At 43.9% G+C, this 14,158-nt stretch overlaps 1 pseudogene; it reads left to right on the top strand.

Moving 5' to 3' along the window:
- LOC120713575 overlaps positions 1-1,399 on the top strand; it is a 13,856-nt pseudogene extending 12,457 nt beyond the window's left edge.
- The last annotated feature ends 12,759 nt before the right edge of the window (positions 1,400-14,158 follow it).

The raw sequence follows: 14,158 nt of genomic DNA, 5'->3' as shown, positions 1-14,158 counted from the left end.
CTGCTAGTCTGAGGCTAGTCTTAGTATGGTCCATCACGACCAGCAACTTTCGTTTCATATGACCACACTAATTGCTAGCGGTTCTCTAAAGAGATTTTGTTTGTGCGTCAGTTAACTCGTTGCTTTCATGCCACCTATCCTGTTTTTTATGATCAGTTGAGGCACCAGCCGTCGAAAAATGCGCTCCTGTCGGACATATCAATGGGTACCTCAGCGGCACCAACCTTCTTCCCCCACACCACTTCCAGACGAAGGACAAGGATGGCAGGAGGAGGGCCTTCAACCTTGTCGATGGTGGCCTCGCCGCGAACAACCCCGTAAGCTACCTAGCGCCTACCTGAACATTATTTTTTGCCCGTGGTCTCATGCTACGAGAATGAACCGGTCACGCGCAGACTCTGTGCGCGATGAACCAGGTGTCCCAGGACATCATCCTGGGGAACGGCACTTCTTCCCGGTGAAGCCGGCAGACTACGGCAGGTTCATGGTGATCTCCCTCGGCTGCGGGTCGAACCGGAACCGCAGGTACTGCGCCAAGGCCGCGGCCAGGTGGGGCATCTTCAGCTGGCTCATCAAGGGCGGCACTGCCCCCATCGTCGACATGTTCAACTCGGCCAGCGCCGACATGGTCGACATCCACCTCTGCGTCCTCTTCCGCGCCCTGCACTCCAGCGAAAACTATCTGCGGATTCAGGCACACGGGACATAGATGAACTCCATCTCCACTTCCAGTTTTTTTACATCTAGCTTGTACATGACTAGCTGCCGTGCAAATGCAGTACGATCGATTGACGGGCAGCGCGGGCTCTGTAGACGACTCCTCCAAGGAGAACATGGACAGGCTGGTGAGGTCGGGAAGAGGCTCCTGGACATGAACGTCTCCCGGGTGGACCTGGAGACCGGCCGGATCGAGGAGGCGCCCGGCGTGGGCACCAATGCCGAGCAGCTCACCAAGTTTGCCAAGCAGCTCTCCGACGAGCGGCGCCGGCGGCAGGACGAGCTTATTTATTCCGAAGCAGGATTCCAAAACCATGCTGCTTGGTACGGTGACTCGTGAGCGGCAGGACGAGATCATTTATTCCGAAGCAGGATTCCAAAACCATGCTGCTTGGTACGGTGAGCGGCAGGACGAGCTCATTTATTCCGAAGCAGGATTCCAAAATCATGCTGCTTGGTACGGTGACAATTGAAATGCATCCGGCCGATCGAACAGATTTTCAGACGTTATCTAGCTGTTTGCGTTTCGTGCTTTGGCGTATGCATTACATTTACCGTGTGATGTGTAATATTATCAATAAGCTAAACGTGTTGTTTTACTTCTCGAGAGCAATCCTTTGGATTTCTAAAAGACTAGGTGTATGCCCATGCGTTGCTACGAGTGAAACAATTTTTTTTCTTCGAGTGTCAATAATCTTTATCGGAAAATATTTATAACTACCTTCTGTGACAGAACCGTCAAGTTAAACGGCTTAATTAAGCGTAATGGCCATCATTTGAACGCATCAGGCGCATTAGCTTAATTAAGTGTAACCTGACAGCCTGTTTCCAACCCATAGGCCGATCGAAACACACCAGAAGTCTCGCGCGACGGCGAGCACAGACGGTACCAGCATAATATAATTTCACAAAAATAGATAATAACATATATATTTACACAAATCACTTTAAATTTAGAATTTACATAAATTAAATGACAGCAGCGGATGAGAATATGACCTGAGAGGAAGAAATTTGATTGAGAACCCATAAAACGAAATGATAACTATGAACACGTGAGGACGTCACATCGAGCCCACTGATGCGAATCCTGGTTAGCTTCTATACCTGAAACAGGGTAAACAACAAACCCTGAGTATACTAATACTCAGCAAGACTTACCCGACCAGTGGGTATAACTTAGCCCACAAATCTAGACATGCAAGGCATTTGGCTGGTGGTTATTTTGCATAAAAAGCTTCTAAAAGTGGATCCTTAATTCAATATTTTAGCTCCAAATTTCCATATGCTTAAACCATCAACTTGTATTTGCACCTTCTAAGCAACCATAGCAACATTGAATATTAAATCAAGATAATTAATTCCTAACCATCATTTAAATTCCATATAGCATCACTACGATGTGGTGCTGTGATCAAGGTGCTCATATCCGAGATGCGACGTACGGCGGATCGATCCGATTTAACCTTGCAAGGTAGACCTAACCAACACGGCACGTATTGCCCCGTCGGATTATACATGCCAACCATTCCCCTCCCCGCCTCGAACTACAGGAACCAGCCCAACGACATATGGTCAGCCGAGCTCAACGTGAGACCACCAAAATAAACATGTGCAACCCAATTCTCCGCGACTACTCGACTCGCCCCAGGAGTTGGGTGCGGGTTCCTGTACTTTCGAAGCAAGGCAGTACTCGGCTTACCGGTTTCGACTACCTCCTACTCCCGGCATGCAGTAGTACAATTCAAACTCGATCACAGGGCCAGGCAACGAACGGTCCTTAACCGACACAGGCGGGCTAGCCTTTCCCCGCCCGGTCTCCATTTTCTTTTTCTTATCCAACCTATTCCAATATTCCATATACTCAAAATAACGAGATATCCTATATCTCGCGAGTGACCCGAAATCACTCGTCTTCTACCCGAGTTGTATTAAGCATAGCATTTCTATCGTCCTCTACATACTAGTATAACTCGAGGAACCTAGGGATCATGCAACTAGGGTTTCAAATAATTCCTGAACCTAATGCACAAGTAATAGAAACATAATATAGGTGTCATAGTTTGAATTAAAAGGATGTGCACCGGGGCTTGCCTGGGATTAACACTAAGTCAGTGTTAGTTAGATGACACTTGCTTGGCGAGTATTCCGGTCCAAGCATGTACTCCCTGGTTCTTTGCCTCTTCTGGATATGTCCACCAACATCGTCTTCGTGTTCTGTTCCAATATCACGTTCTTCACGTGGTTCATCTATCGTACCTAAATGAGGTGCAATAATGCATATGTATGAATGCACAGTTCTGAGTTGCTCAACAATATAGATGCTATTATTTTTCCTTCACGATAAAGTTGTAGTCTAACAAGTAACAAACAATCATATCACATGGGCAATCGTTTATAGAGTAGTTAACTACATTTCTAACTACCCATGGCATCATGATCAATGGCGCAAAAGAAGTTCACTAACTGCACAACAAGCAGTAGTTGATTTCTATAACATGCAGGTCATGTCTTATTAATAATTAAATAACTCAGTACATAAACAACCAAAAATTTCAGAAAAAAATATTATAAACAGAAGGTACAAAGAGCAATCTACTCTGTAAAATCATGTCATTTCATGCATCCATTTAATCCGAACAATTCATTCATTCAGACAACTCCTAGAACAAGATTGAATTATACAGGTCAGACCAGAGCAAAACAGAAGCTGAAAATTTAACAGGAGGTCGACACAGGGATGAATTAGCTACTGTGAATTTTTCATAATTTTATCTACACAGAATTAATTCTGAGAAAAAAAACAAAACAGACATCAATCTAAAAAGATTCATTTTTAACTTCTGTTCTAGTCATGAACTGATGCTCAAACTTCATGGACAAGCTACGCTATTCAAAAAGAACACTCAGAAATATTTTCATGATTTAAAAACAATATAAATTATTTCTCATAATTAAAGCCTACTAAGCAAGGATTAAATAAAAGAAATAGCTACACAAATCTATAATTAACGATATTTGGACAGTGGTGTTCATTTAGTATTGGAAATACACAGAAAAAGTTTCATCAATATATCTAAATAATAACATCCAGAAATAAAATATATTATTCTACTAGATCTAGCCTAGACTACCTAGTTAAAAAAGTATTAACTGGTACTCAAATTTTACAAATCTAAGAGCATGAAGTAGCTACCCACCAAAAATAACCCATATATAGTGAGTAGAACTCCTAGAATAATTATAACCTATGTAATCTAATCTTTTTCCTAGATTAAAATAGAAGCATAATATGAACAGGTGGCTGTAACAAAAGTTGTAGGTTTTGATCTAAGGATTCCAAAACATTTTAGTTTGCATTTTTCTGATTTTTACTATTTTATGGAATTTACAAGTTTGCTGTTTTTGAAAACAAAAGAAAAAGGAAAGGAAATCTTGCATCTAGACCCCTGAACTTCTATTTCTTCTCAGCATGGGTCCTTGGCGGACGGGACAGTACAGGGGAGGTTCGGGCGGCCGTTTCCGGCGAGGTTCGGCCCCGGCGGCGAGGGGGGAGTTGGGGAAAAGGTTGAGGGGGCTCGTGCGCACCTGTGGGTGGTGGTTGGGGGCTCGGGGTGGTCTGTAAGGGTGGCGCCACGGCGAGCGGCGGGCCGGCGGCGAACTGAGCCGCGGCGGCGGCGTTCCGGCGAGGTGTGGAGAGGGCGGCTGGGCTGGGAAGGTTCAGCAGGGCCGGGCGGAGTGGAGGCGCTCAGCGGCACGGCCCAGAGGCGCGTGAGCGCGGCTCGCGGCGAGCAGCAGCTTGTCGACGACGGCATGGCTCGGGAACGAGCGCGAAACTCATGGAACGCGATGGAACGAGGAGAGCATGAGCTTCGGGGGGCTCACCTAGAGTCGATTTGAGCCGTCAAGTGAAGAAAAATGATGACCGGACGAGGGAGTTCGACGTCGAGGTGGAGCTCGGGCGGAAAAGGGGCCGACGGCTCTGTTCCACCTCGATTCCCGGCGATGGAGGGCTGGAGCTTGGCCAAGGACGAGTCGGGGGAGGAAGCTACGGTGATGAAGGAGCTTTGGTTGCGGTCGATTTGAGTGGAGATGGTCCGGAGGCGCAGATCGATGGAAGGGGCGGGATGCTTTGTTCTTGGTTTCTGGAGGTTGAAGAAGAGCTGAGCGATGAGAGTGAGAGGAATGAGAGGAAGCGCAGGAGAAGGAGAAGGAATGGCAGGTGGCGAGGTCGGAAGGAGAGCGTGAAGGACTTGACGACGTCGCTGGCGGCCGGGCAACGCGGCAAGCTTCGCTGATGGCCAGCGCACGGTGTTAGCGGGCGGCGTTCGTGGCGAACTTGGACACGGCGACGATGCACGGGAGATGAGAGAGAGCAGGGAACACGTGGCTTGATATTTCTGACTCCATTTGAATTTTCAAATTGTGATTAGCACTCCTAATTGAGGGGTGTTACAATCCTACCCCCTTAAAGAAATCTCGTCCCGAGATTTAAATGGAGAAGAAGTAAAGGAGAACAACTGATAAACTCAGGGCATTGCGCTCCAAAGACAAGGATCGGCCGATGTGGGTGGTAGTCTCTAGATTAATAACTATAGCTGAGTTTAATAGTATAAACATTGCCAGCTGATTTGTTAATTCCTTGCTCGATATGGTTCTGGAAGACATTAAGTTTCATAGTAAACTCTACTGTCATTATCCAAATGGAGATTAACCGTGCCACTGTGCGAACTAATCAATTGTTTTTCCACACTAAAAAGCTCCAGGGCTTCAGCTTTTGCTGTGAATGACTGTAGATAATATATGTGGGACACAATCACCATCAATCGTTAATCAAAACACCATTACCGAGCATACGACGATAATTCACATGTAGCATAGATAGGTCATGCATGGATAAGCATTATGAGAATGAGGGATAGCAAGGAGGGTGATCTAAAAATGGAGGCATGATATGAGAGAAACAAAGACTAACCATCACAGACTGCAGGAAATAAGACTCTTGCTTAAGTTTCACAAACAGCTTGCGTCCACCGACAAGATTACCGGATCAACAATCACCATGAGATTCAGTCTGGCTGGGCAGCAGCAACAGGAGATTAAGACCGATAACCATTCAGGAACCTTAGAGAACTATAAACGAAACAAGCAGGATACATGGAACAAAACCGATATGCTATCCAGAGACTTGGCTGACAGAGCAACGACATGAGTTACAAGGAAAACATGCTGAGGGCCATGATAGAAAAAGAGATTTATCATTGCACTAGATCATCTTTACGATAAGCGATAGAGAGGTTCAACAGTGAATGTCAGATATGATTTTGTCCAGCAGGTACATGAGCATACCACAGACATAAGCAATTATTGAGAAAACTTAGTTGGGATTAGCGAGTCAACAAAAGGTCTACATTATGCATAAATTCTGATTTTTGCAGCACAAACAACTATAACTAGCACTGCATATAAGAGTTTATAGCTCCAAACTTTGATCAGGGTCATTTATAGGACTGAAAGGATACACACACATTTTGAAACCAGGATTTTCTATTAGGGAGGAAGGAGCTTCCACTTGCAAGTAGATAGGGACGCATCAGTATGACAATGATGCTTTTAAACAAACACCTGAACTTGATTCTTGCACGGCTCTTCAACTAGATTGGATAACTGAGTAATGTAAGGTTTTCCGATCAAGAAGAAAAGATCAAACAAATCAAAGAATGATGATGAGACAAGGTGATCAAGTTCTCATAGAGCTAAGATCACAACATGAGGAAAACAAATGTCGGCGAGATTCATCACAAGACTTATGGATAGTAAGAGAGGATAGTACGAGAGATTGATTCACGAGTGGTGTTTGGAACATCCCTGCTCAGAGTTTATTAGCTGAATGATTTGCATGATGCTAGTTGTAAATATGTTCATTTATACCAATGCAATGCCAATGTAGTGCCATGATGGATGTTCCATGCACAAACAAAATGGTGCATATGACATGATGCATTTGCCATGATGTCAACTCAATGATGCATACATCATGATGCATATTAATGATGCTCTTGAGTGATGCTCGCCATAAGATGCATGAGTATGATGCACGCATATATGAGTTGAGGATGCACATGATGCCATACCAGTTAGTGGACAATACCCAGAAACTCAAACCTAAAACAACCCGTCCGCACTGTTATTCATCTAGGGCCCACCCCCTTAAAGATCAAACCAGAGAAAATGATTCCAAAGATTTCACAAAAAGAATTGACGATGTAGTTTCGTCCACATGCACTCAAGTACCAGCGCGCACCTAGTAGCACAATCGCATGGTGGCCACACACGCGAGGGCCTAGGTTCCGTCGCGGCACTAAAGGTCATGGGACAAATCTCCACCGCCTAAGAATCAATAATAGCACTCCGAATAACACAAATGGATAGAAAGAGATTATAGAAGTCGGAAGACACCAGAGAACGCACTCAAAAGCACGAACACACATAGTCAGCCGAACTACCACCAATGTCTCCCATGATCATGCAGTAACCTAGCACGACCCAACAATGCAAGACGATGTAATGCAACAAACGTGCGACCTCATTCCTGCAGGATGACTATAATATCTGTAATCAAGTCATTAATTTATTTATATTATTCGAGCAAGAACGTAAGTGGATCCATTTTAGGTATAGGAATCAAGGCGATCGATATAAACGAATATCAACACTATAAGAACAACAGAAAGTGTGTAGTCATCAAGAATAGCCAGGATGAATTATCTTTGAGCATTTGAATGAACGGCCCAGAAATGAGGATGCACGATCTCAAATTGATATCGACCAATTGTGGAAAAATAGAAATAGCTGAATAAATGGGAATGGGCATTAAGCCACAAATAGGATAATTTTAGCTCATGCGATGGTATGTTAAGAAAAATTGGCTAGAAGATTCTTCTTAGGATAATATCCTTATTTGGGCTTTCAAAGATAATGAGAATGTTAAGAAAGACCTGACCATTACTACTGAGTCGTAGCTATAAGCATAGAAGGCACTAGATCAAGGGGCCAAGTTTAGTCTGGAGGTCCATATGAACATTCCCCTAAGGTCGTTAAAATTTCTATAATATGTAAATCTATAATTTCTCACATCTTTCTCATAATCTAGTTGTTCAGGAAAAATTATTTGGATAGCTAGAAGTTGGACCAATATTAGTGCATCGCAAAATTTCAAAACAGCGATATATGCTCTTAGTGAATGAGTGAGTATTGGATGCACCAGAAAAACCACCCAAAACTCCACACATGATGATATGATGATGCATGCTCGTCTAATTTCGTCCTCTCCAAAATTTGCCCATATAATTATATGGCAATATACGTGAATACTCGGTGGCATATATACGTACTCTCCCTATTATATATCTAGTCGTTTTGTACTCGTTCTAACTCACGCAATCGTTTGTTAGTGTACCTGCAGAAAATCACATGATATACATATATATATCCACGACTGGACCCTTCGTGCCAGCACACACGAACGGCCCCCATGTGTCCTACGCCACATGGGTAACGCATATGCAGTTGCCCACATATTCACACATACATCACCATCCACTATAGAGATGGCGCCCATGCGTTTAACGCTGCATGGACAGCGCTGCATACGTTACCGAGGCAACGTATTCACTCCCCGTACAAATCGCCTTACGGGACACCCAAGGGTAAACGTGCCCCAAGGTACACGGTCATACCCAATCGCATGACAGATTTACATCTCGTAACATTGCCTTACGAAATGGCCGTGCTCACAATCACACGGTGGGAAGTCCGCACTCCATATCAGGCGGCAGATAGCGACATGCTCATTTGAATGGAGCCTTATCACCTCCTCGTATGCTCATCATACGGGACCCGCGTACGTATGAAACACGTGTGCTATTCTAAGGACTACCAAGAATGCTCACCTTGCTTACCTTAGCGTAGGTGCGTCGTTACAATATTAAATAAGGGTTAAGCAAGGAAGTAAGTTTTGACATAAATGTAATGTGTTGGAAGTTAGTTGATATTATATAGTGCCACCTGATACAACTTACACTATATAGGGCTTACACACTAATCTTCCCTAATCCCTTAAGCGCAAAGAAGCGTATCTTTCTAAAACTCATTTTTAAATTTTAAAAACACTAAAAATAATCATGCTAGTACCCTCCCTGGTGCATTTCAGCTCTGATACCAGCTGTGACAGGACCGCCAAGTTAAACGGCTTAATTAAGCGTAATGGCCATCATTTGAACGCATCAGGCGCATTAGCTTAATTAAGTGTAACCTGACAGCCTGTTTCCAACCCACAGGCCGATCGAAACACACCAGAAGTCTCGCGCGACGGCGAGCACAGACGGTACCAGCATAATATAATTTCACAAAAATAGATAATAACATATATATTTACACAATCAATTTAAATTTAGAATTTACATAAATTAAATGACAGCAGCGGATGAGAATATGACCTGAGAGGAAGAAATTTGGTTGAGAACCAATAAAATGAAATGATAACTATGAACACGTGAGGACGTCACATCGAGCCCACTGATGCGAATCCTGGTTAGCTTCTATACCTGAAACAGGGTAAATAACAAACCCTGAGTATACTAATACTCAGCAAGACTTACCCGACCAGTGGGTATAACTTAGCCCACATATCTAGACATGCAAAGCTTTCTGGCTGGTGGATTTATTTGCAGAAAAGCATCTAAGGGTAGATCCTTACATTCAATATTTTAGCTCCAAATTTCCATATGCTTAAACCATGAACTAGTATTTGAAAATTCTAAGCAACCATAGCAACCATTGAAATATTAAATCAAGATAATTAATTTCTAGCCACCATTTAAATTCCATATAGCATCACTACGATGTGGTGCTGTGATCAAGGTGCTCATATCCGAGATGCGACGTACGGCGGATCGATCCGATTTAACCTTGCAAGGTGGACCTAACCAACACGGCACGTATTGGCCCCGTCGGACCATACAAACCAACCATTCCCCTCCCCGTCTCGAACTACAGGACCGCCCCACCATCATATGGTCAGCCGAGCTCAACGTGAGACCACCAAAAATAAACATATGCAACCCCATTTCTCCGCGACTACTCGACTACCCCAGGAGGTGAGTTGGAGTCCTGTACTTTCGAAACAAGGCAGTACTCGGCTTACCGGTTTCGACTACCTCCTACTCCCGGCATGCGGTTAGTACAATTCAAACTCGATCACAGGGCCAGGCAACGAACGGTCCTTAACCGACACAGGCGGGGCTAACCTTTCCCCGCCCGGTCTCCATTTTCTTTTCCTTATCCAACCTATTCCAATATTCCATATACTCAAAATAACGAGATAACCTATATCTCGCGAGTGACCCGAAATCACTCGTCTTCTACCGAGTTCTATTAAGCATAGCATTTCTATCGTCCTCTATATACTAGTATAACTCGAGGAGACCTAGGGATCATGCAACTAGGGTTTCAAATAATTCCTGAACCTAATGCACAAGTAATAGAAACATAATATAGGTGTCATAGTTTGAAATAAACGGATGTGCACCGGGGCTTGCCTGGGATTAACACTAAGTCAGTGTTAGTTAGATGACACTTGCTTGGCGAGTATTCCGGTCCAAGCATGTACTCCTGGTTCTTTGCCTCTTCTGGATATGTCCACCAAACATCGTCTTCGTGTTCTGTTCCAATATCACGTTCTTCACGTGGTTCATCTATCGTACCTAAATGAGGTGCAATAATGCATATGTATGAATGCACAGTTCTGAGTTGCTCAACAATATAGATGCTATTATTTTTCCTTCACGATAAAGTTGTAGTCTAACAAGTAACAAACAATCATATCACATGGGCAATCGTTTATAGAGTAGTTAACTACATTTCTAACTACCCATGGCATCATGATCAATGGCGCAAAAGAAGTTCACTAACTGCACAAACAAGCAGTAGTTGATTTCTATAACATGCAGGTCATGGCTTATTAATAATTAAATAACTCAGTACATAAACAACCAAAAATTTCAGAAAAAAAAATTATTATAAACAGAAGGTACAAAGAGCAATCTACTCTGTAAAAATCATGTCATTTCATGCATCCATTTAATCCGAACAATTCATTCATTCAGACAACTCCTAGAAAAAGATTGAATTATACAGGTCAGACCAGAGCAAAACAGAAGCTGAAAATTTAACAGGAGGTCGACACAGGGATGAATTAGCTACTGTGAATTTTTCATAATTTTATCTACACAGAATTAATTCTGAGAAAATAAACAAAACAGACATCAATCTAAAAAGATTCATTTTTAACTTCTGTTCTAGTCATGAACTGATGCTCAAACTTCATGGACAAGCTAAGCTATTCAAAAAGAACACTCAGAAATATTTTCATGATTTAAAAACAATATAAATTATTTCTCATAATTAAAGCCTACTAAGCAAGGATTAAATAAAAGAAATAGCTACACAAATCTATAATTAACAAGATTTGGACAGTGGTGTTCATTTAGTATTGGAAATACACAGAAAAAGTTTCATCAATATATCTAAATAATAACATCCAGAAATAAAAGAATATATTATTCTACTAGATCTAGCCTAGACTAGGGTTTCACCTAGTTAAAAGTATTAACTGGTACTCAAATTTTTACACAAATCTAAGAATAGCATGAAGTAGCTACCCACCAAAAATAACCCATAGATAGTGAGTAGAACTCCTAGAATAATTATAACCTATGTAATCTAATCTTTTTCCTAGATTAAAATAGAAGCATAATATGAACAGGTGGCTGTAACAAAAGTTGTAGGTTTTGATCTAAGGATTCCAAAACATTTTAGTTTGCATTTTTCTGATTTTTATACGATTTTATATGGAATTTACAAGTTTGCTGTTTTTGAAAACAAAAGAAAAAGGAAAGGAAATCTTGCATCTAGACCCCTGAACTTCTATTTCTTCTCAGCATGGGTCCTTGGCGGACGGGGCAGTACAGGGGAGGTTCGGGCGGCCGTTTTCCGGCGAGGTTCGGCCCCGGCGGCGAGGGGGGAGTTGGGGAAAAGGTTGAGGGGGCTCGTGCGCACCTGTGGGTGGTGGTTTGGGGGCTCGGGGTGGTCTGTAAGGGTGGCGCCACGGCGAGCGGCGGGCCGGCGGCGAACTGAGCCGCGGCGGCGGCGTTCCGGCGAGGTGTGGAGAGGGCGGCCGGGCTGGGAAGGTTCAGCAGGGCCGGGCGGAGTGGAGGCGCTCAGCGGCACGGCCCAGAGGCGCGTGAGCGCGGCTCGCGGCGAGCAGCAGCTTGTCGACGACGGCATGGCTCGGGAACGAGCGCGGAAACTCATGGAACGCGATGGAACGAGGAGAGCATGAGCTTCGGGGGCTCACCTAGAGTCGATTTGAGCCGTCAAGTGAAGAAAATGATGACCGGACGAGGGAGTTCGACGTCGAGGTGGAGCTCGGGCGGAAAAAGGGGCCGACGGCTCTGTTCCACCTCGATTCCCGGCGATGGAGGGCTGGAGCTTGGCAAGGACGAGTCGGGGAGGAAGCTACGGTGATGAAGGAGCTTTGGTTGCGGTCGATTTGAGGGAGATGGTCCGGAGGCGCAGATCGATGGAAGGGGCGGATGCTCTGTTCTTGGTTTCTGGAGGTTGAAGAAGAGCTGAGCGAGAGAGTGAGAGGAATGAGAGGAAGCGCAGGAGAGAAGGAATGGCAGGTGGCGAGGTCGGAAGGAGAGCGTGAAGGACTTGACGACGTCGCTGGCGGCCGGGCAACGCGGCAAGCTTCGCTGATGGCCAGCGCACGGTGTTAGCGGGCGGCGTTCGTGGCGAACTTGGACACGGCGACGATGCACGGGAGAGAGAGCAGGGAACACGTGGCTTGATATTTCTGACTCCATTTGAATTTTCAAATTGTGATTAGCACTCCTAATTGAGGGGTGTTACACGCTGCGGCGCCTCCCCGGCGTCGCGTCCAAGCGGAGCCCGGCCGAGCGCCGCCGCCGGATACCGAGACGATGCCCGTAATATGGTCTGCCACACGCCTTCTTCTGCCTGGAACCTTTCCATTGGCAACGGGTCGTAAGTTGTTGTTCCCCTTCTGTATGCATGATCCCTTATTACTAGCAACAACGACAACGTCAGCTACGGGCATGCTACGGTTGTATTTGGATCCTAGTACTAATAATGCAAAATATTGATAAATTTAGCATTAAGGTTTTCAAATATGGGTGATAATGAGGGTGCTAAACTAATTTTAGCTACATTTTAAAATAAAAGGCAGAATAATATTAACTGCTTTTCTCTTCCTCCATACATACATCTCTCTGTCGGGACTCACTACTGCCTATGCATGCTTCCGTTGCCAGCTTGTTGCTTGCATGATGTCTCTTTTATTTCATTAAAAATACTACTCCATCCGTTCGAAAATATAAATCGTTTTGGTATATTTTTAGATTCATGTTATTTACTATGTGCTTAGCTATAGTATATATTCAGATGCATAGCAAAATTTATGAATTCAGAAAAGTCAAAACGAACTACGTTTTTAAAACGAAGAGAGTAATTAGCTTGGCTCTAAGCCAATTGTTGTACTCCTGCTCCAGAGAATGTTTTGGTTATTGCCAACTGCATGCCGAGTAAGATCGTCTCTGCCTCTTCTTTATTCCAGCCATGCATCAGCCCTGTTGCTACTTTGCATAAAAGAAAAAAGTTGTCGTCGCTTGTTCCAACTGCTGTGACGTGTTCAGTAGCGTTCGGCGAACGTCCGAAGCGAGCACGTTTGCACTAGGATATTCTTGCTGCTGGTGCTTCGGTTTTCACGTCCAGCACTTTCGCTTCTGATGTTCACGAGGTCACTTTAGTTCCTTTTTTTTTACTTTTTATTACCCGTTTGCAAAAGCATTAGTCAGTGAGGTTTCGTTTGCCACACCACTACTGCTACCTTTTTGTATGCTCGATCGGTCTTCTTTGGGATATCCATAGATCTAGTACCGGCCGTCTCTTGTTTCTTGTAAACTAATAAGTGGCAATCGTAAAGTTAATCTTCTACGGCATTAAGCTAGAGATTGTTTTATGAGTACAATGCACTTCTTGATTTTTTTTCTTGTATGATGAGGACTTGCAAAGTACAGAGACCAACAGTACAAGCTCAAGATTTTAGTTATTGCCGATGGACTAATTGGACCGATTTTTTCTAACACTAGGGGCCAGTATATTTTTTGTTGTTGCTTGAGTCGCATGTTTCTTTTTCTCTATGCACCCCATAAGCCAACATAATACATGTGTGTCCGTCCCCTCAAAGCCATGCACCTAACTTTACGTACGTCATGCAGCAATGATTTCAAATAAGGTCAACTGAACCCCATAAGTTGTTTAAAAATGGGTCCATGGGCTTTCCAAAATGGAAATGAGA

This window comes from Panicum virgatum, chromosome 6K (genome assembly GCF_016808335.1).
Source record: "Panicum virgatum strain AP13 chromosome 6K, P.virgatum_v5, whole genome shotgun sequence".
NCBI classification, from domain to species: domain Eukaryota; kingdom Viridiplantae; phylum Streptophyta; class Magnoliopsida; order Poales; family Poaceae; genus Panicum; species Panicum virgatum.
The sequence above is the reverse complement of the archived record's forward strand: the minus strand, read 5'-3'. Positions and strand labels throughout refer to the sequence as shown.